Source organism: Aptenodytes patagonicus, chromosome 7 (assembly GCF_965638725.1).
Source record: "Aptenodytes patagonicus chromosome 7, bAptPat1.pri.cur, whole genome shotgun sequence".
Classification (NCBI taxonomy): domain Eukaryota; kingdom Metazoa; phylum Chordata; class Aves; order Sphenisciformes; family Spheniscidae; genus Aptenodytes; species Aptenodytes patagonicus.
Genome location: NC_134955.1, coordinates 8,303,419 through 8,309,418, shown reverse-complemented (window position 1 = coordinate 8,309,418; position 6,000 = coordinate 8,303,419).

Here is a 6,000-nt window from a genome sequence, read left to right as displayed (position 1 = left end):
CCTGTTATATCCTGGCTCACTTGTCCAAAGGGTGCCATTTAGCTAGAGCTAAATTGCAGCTGATCAAATACATGGACATGTCATTATTTTTCAATGATGGTGAGAAAGTAATTATTGATCTTCAGTTGCAAAACCAATATTCAGAGTGAAAAAAGGATTTTTGAGACATTCAGCAACAAAAGCTAACAAATGCAGTAAAAATTATTCTCTGAAGTGTGCACATTCTTTATTAAAACCATTTTAAAAATCAGGTTTTTCTATCCAAAATAATCAGGGGTTGAAAGTATGACTAATGTTCCATCTTCCAGCAATGTGTTACAATCTTTTCAGGACAGAGGTCTTCAGGGGAGGTACCCAGAAGTCATTCTGAGTGCACACGCCTAGAATACTGCACGAGAGTTTATTTTCTTACAATCATAGTATCCTCTCCAAGTTTGTATGGCAGGTGATATCGGATCTGCCACTCAGAATTATCCCAGCATAAGGATGGTCAAACTGCTTTTACGACCCCTTTTGCGGTGCTGAAGGAAGCCCAGAGTTATGTAGTCCATTGAAATGAGTAAGAAATGAGAGCAACAAAACACATTGCAAAGTTGAAACGCAATATCATCAGAGATTACTAAGCTTTTTCTTGACTATTTCTCTCTCTTCTTTTTTATGTTTGCCTTCTTTTTGCTAGCAGTTAAGCTAGATGTTAATGGAAAAACCATTAAAAAACCCTATTATCCTATGAAGAAAAAAATGAATGCACTCAAGTGGAAAAGGAAGACTTATCGATCAATTTTCAGGTAAACCTTCTTGTCTGACACTTAGCAACAAAGGAATGCATTTTTATTACTTGGCCAGATAGTTCAGATTTCTGTTCACTCTTAATAAAAACCTTTTTTATAACATTTATAAAACTTTATTACAGAGTTAGGAGAATAAAATTAGATTTCATAACTCACATGAGATCTTGAGGGACCTGCATCTATAAGCTTTAAAATCATTATTAAACTTAATGCATCTATTCTGATAAAATGTGTGTTTCTTCTCATTTCTCTGAAAACTTTAACCATATATTTTCTTTCCTTGGACAGGTGAGATTGTCTTTGGCGATCATTAAAAAAGGTATTTTATTGAAAAAAAATCCAATAATTGTAATTAGTTGAAGTTATGTCAGTTGGAATTTACAGGCATATTCTTTTGAGGGACTTAATAGATGCCACCTGAACTTCCCTATGCAATGAGCATGTTTTAGGAAGCTAGTTGCTGTTCTTGTAAATGTATACAGAGTAACTACAAACAAGTATTTGTACAATCTGTCTCAACAAATAGTTGTGAATTGTATATGTTCTAAATTGCAGGTACTTAATTAATTCTAGAGATGTCAAAATTAAATAGCAGTAAGTGACTGGAACATTAGGAAGGAGGTATCCCCAGTACTGAAGGATATGCATCTGCCTGAAGTACGGTTAACAGAGGTTCCTCCAGAGGAATATTCAGAGCTTGGAGCCCGGTCTAGATTCTCCAAACTAGCCCCTGGGGGATCCTGTCTCTATTTACTGTACATACAGCTGAAAGAGATCAGCCGCACAAATTAGATTTTTCAAGTAGATACCTAAACCTAGGTGGTACGAGTATCTCCTTACAATGAATTTTTGAAGACTCTTCTTGCAAATCCTGTCTCCCATGTTTTGAAGTTTACGATAAACATTTAAATTATATATTCTAAAATACATCCTCTGAAAAAGAGAAGACTTCTTCTAGTTCTAGATTTGAAAAGTGCAAGTAAATTAGGATGAATGATGTAATTTACCTGATATTTTAAAAACTTTATTCATTAAACATAGACTTCTTTGGAAAGTTAAGAATTGTTATAAAATCATCTGCATCATATCCAAAATTATTTTTAAATTAGAGATACTAGGCAAGATCCTCACCAGAGGTAAATTAGAAATGTTCCAATTAAGTCAACTACACTATGACTTTAAACCTTGTAATTGAAAAAAATCTGTTTCTTTTTCAGGCTGTTTTTCTGGAATGAGATTTCTGTATTACACAGATTCTAGGATCCATTTACCACATTATTCTGAAAAGTCCCTTCTCTTCAGGTCATCTCTGAGTTTAAAGACTCTCTTCCAAACTCAGCTCAAACTATGACTCATCAAGTGATTTGTTCTTCTTTCAACTTTCTGCTGTTCGCACTTTGGGGTTTTTTTCCGCTACAATTCCCACTTGTCACATTTCCATGACAAAGTCTTATTTCCAAAAGCAGTAAAATCCTAAGGTTATACTAAATGGATAAAGGTGGGGTTTTTTTCTGTTGAAAATACTGGAAATACACTAGTGTTTTAGAAAACAGATTATAGCCAAATTCACATTGTTCTGACTACTTATGGGTTGCTTTTTAAAATTATACCAGATAATTTTTAATTATTATCATAGATAGCATCATTTCTGCGCTGAAGCTATCTATGTATTTATGCTACCATAGAGTCCTAGCAACAGATGCAATCTTGGCAATAACTGTAAATTTACAAAATTAATGTTCTTGTTTTCCCTTAAGTCATTAAAAGTTTTCTGCAATCCTTAGAATTCTGTTAAGTAAGGCTGCACAAACTCAGTCATACAGAGGGGAATATACAGATATTTATTCCCAGAATCCATAGCTGAAATAATTTGTTCCCCGAATAGGACTGCAGAACCAGAAAGTTAAAATTCAGAGTCATGGCTATGCCAGCCTCCTCCATTACAAGTTTCTTGAAGCAATACAGAGAAACAGCACAAGACTCTAGATAGGGATTATTCAGATCAGAAAATAAATTTTAAAAAGGAAGAAGAATTAAAAAAAGGACTAATAAGGGACCAGGGAGAAAATTCTCTAACCCTTTTCCCTGCTGCGTGAAATTATATACTGAAGGAGATCATATCCAAAGGTAAGATTAAACACTAGAATTTGAAAAACCAAGATATGCATTCCCTATAGTTGTAGCTGTTTGGATACACCTACCTATAATTGGTTTCAGCTCACAGCCTATTTTCCAGCTGCAGTTCAGTAGGCTTAATGTATTTATTTATTTTAGCAGAACTGGCTACTGTTGTATTTCCTTCTTTGATCATGAGTTTTCCAAAATCGTCTATTATAATGAGAAAACAGTAACTTGGTATACCCTTCCCTGAAGACTGAAGAACTAGGACTTACTAATATGGCAAATTTCACTATTGTGAATAACTTACATAGATTTTGAAAACAGAACTGAAATGTGGTAAGGGAATGGCATAATTGGTTTTATGCATTAGGAATAAAATTTTCATGTAGTTTAATGCAATTTTTAACATAGGCTTGATAAAGCTTTTCCAAATACACAAAAGACTTGGCTGGAAGCTATGGTTCTTCAGCATGTATTATTTAGTATGATTTAAGCAGACATAACTCAATAGTCTAGACATGTTGTGGTTTAATTTAAATAGTTTTTATATCATTATTTTAGATTTTGGTTAAAGTTTTGAGGGGATATTAGAAAAAAAATTAATCAAAAGGGAACAAATAAGTTCTTAAAAGTCACTTTGATTCTCACTATGTTAGATCTCATGATTAAAAGTATTAAAGAGAAATCGTTTTCTACAGAAAAAAGCTAAACTTGATGCCCACAGTGTTCTATTACGTAGATAGCAGCAAGTGGACAATGATAAGTCTCTGATCTTTTCAACACTATAAGATAATTGAAGTTGATGGGGTAATTCTAATGCAACTGAGAGGAGAGTGAGGTCCAGTCTTTTGAATTGTCTATTTAAAAATCATGAATGAGAGTAGTTTTAATAAGAGGAGTTTCTGTAATGTAACATAATTTTGATTATTCCAGAAGGCTGGGCCCCCTGACACACGAGACTTCCTGAAATTTCCCAGGCATAAAACCGGAAACATTATATAGACATGACAGGAGGAAACGTGGCTTCTCATTTTGGAAAACTTGTAGTCTTGCAGTCTTTTTAAAACACTTGATTTCAAGGCAGTGATGATGTAGGCATTTGTATTCATTACAGCTTAGTTTTATTGGACATAAACATTTATACCAGGCTGATATAATGACATGCTGCAAATTTCTCTACAGAAAATAGGAGCTGCCAATACATATCAAATAGTCTCCAAATAAAAGTATGGGTAAATTTTTAGAGTCAGTTACTGACTACCCTGAGGTGTGGGCAGTGAAGACCTTGGCACACTCGTATGCACATTCAAGGGTATTCTCCAGGTATTTTATTTACATCAGTTAACTAAAAGTGGTTAAGACAATGACTCCCACCAGAAAGAGAATGCAAGTATATGACTTGTCAATGGAGTTAAATTAGGAAGCTGCTTAAAAGCTTTTCTGAATCATAATCTTATAACTTTAATGTTCCTGTGGTGTATTAATTGAATAATATCATTGTTTAGTGATTTTTTCAAATAACCATAAATAACATGCTGTTTAATGAATGAAGGACAATGAAATCTATTCTTTGATTTTTCTTTCACATAATTAACTTTTATTTATAAAAGTAATTGTATTTAAATCAAGAGAAGCAGTAGTGCTCTCTCCTATGAGCAAGACTTTCAAGGATAAATTGAAAATTATCAATAAATGCATGCTTTTTATATTGGGGAATAAATTTAATACCTTAATATGTGTCAGTTATGTATGGTCACCATATACCACCTGGAGTTACTGCAGGATCTATAGATAGTAATTTCTAGCTTTTTAAAAACATTCTACAAGACAGACTAAATGTGGTTGGTTTCTTTGCCACAAAATTGAATTCTCTATTTGTTATGCCTTGATTACATGATTATTAATTCCAGTGATAGCTAAATTTGGCATGGATGTAACGTACTACTGTGCTATTGTTGCTATAGATATATTCTTTACTATTTAAACTTTTTTTTTTCTTTTGAGATGGAGCTTTGTAAAGCTTAGCTTATAAAGCATTAGAAATGCTTTATAAAGTTGACTCTGGCTCCAGATACAAAGCATAGAATAGTTGCAAAGTAGAACTAGAAAGATGTAATAGAGCAATGGAAAGCAACAGTGTCCTGGACCTAACAGCCAAGTAATAGTCGAGTCACACTGATAACATCAGCCTGAGTCATGCCCAGGCAGTCATTTCTACCAGCTGTTATCTTAATGCCCTTGCATAGGAAAGTATTTTTACATAAGAAAATATTGGACTTGTTTATATGCAATGAACCAGTGAGAACAGTAAGATCACACGTTTGCCGTTAAGCATGTACCTACCTGGACCTCAACTTTTAAGTGTCTTAAAATCAAATGCAGGTTCAAATACAGGATCAGGGCCTCTGTCAGAAGAGACTACAGATCTGGTTAATACTGTACAGAATATGTGTAATTTAAAGCCCAGTGAAATAAATTGGAGGGAGGTTATTGGTTCATTAGGTCTAGATCTAGTTCCAGAAACAGTTCCACTGGAATCAGTTGATACTGTGTAAAGCACGTGCATGTGTCCTTACACAGTCAGGGTCTGATCTTGAAGCCTGAATTATGAGTTTAAAAAATCTGGGATAGTTACTGAACTTTCAAAAAAATACCAGCGTACATCTCAAAATCACTTACATATAGTGATTAATGCAGGAACAATGTTAAAATAGAGGAGGCAGTGTAGCCAAGAAGCAAGGTGTTTGGCAGAACCTCTGATGGATTTTTATTTACAGTACTTGACTACTTTGGATACACTAAATTAATGCAAAATCTTAAATGCAAAGAAAAGTCCCATGCCATAAGAGGCCATGGCTTCTTGTGCTTCTTTTTTCTCTTACTTAAATCATAAAAATTATTCATTTATCAGGTTCAAGCAGAAATTGAACCTTTCTTCAGAGTTCCAGCTACTCTGATTTAGTGTCTGATTCTGTACCTCTTTAAAGAAATATGAAACCTTAACGTATTGGCATGTTTAATACATCTATATGTAGCAGAGATTCTTAATGTTATTTGATTCATACAGTAGCTTTTATTAAATTAAAGC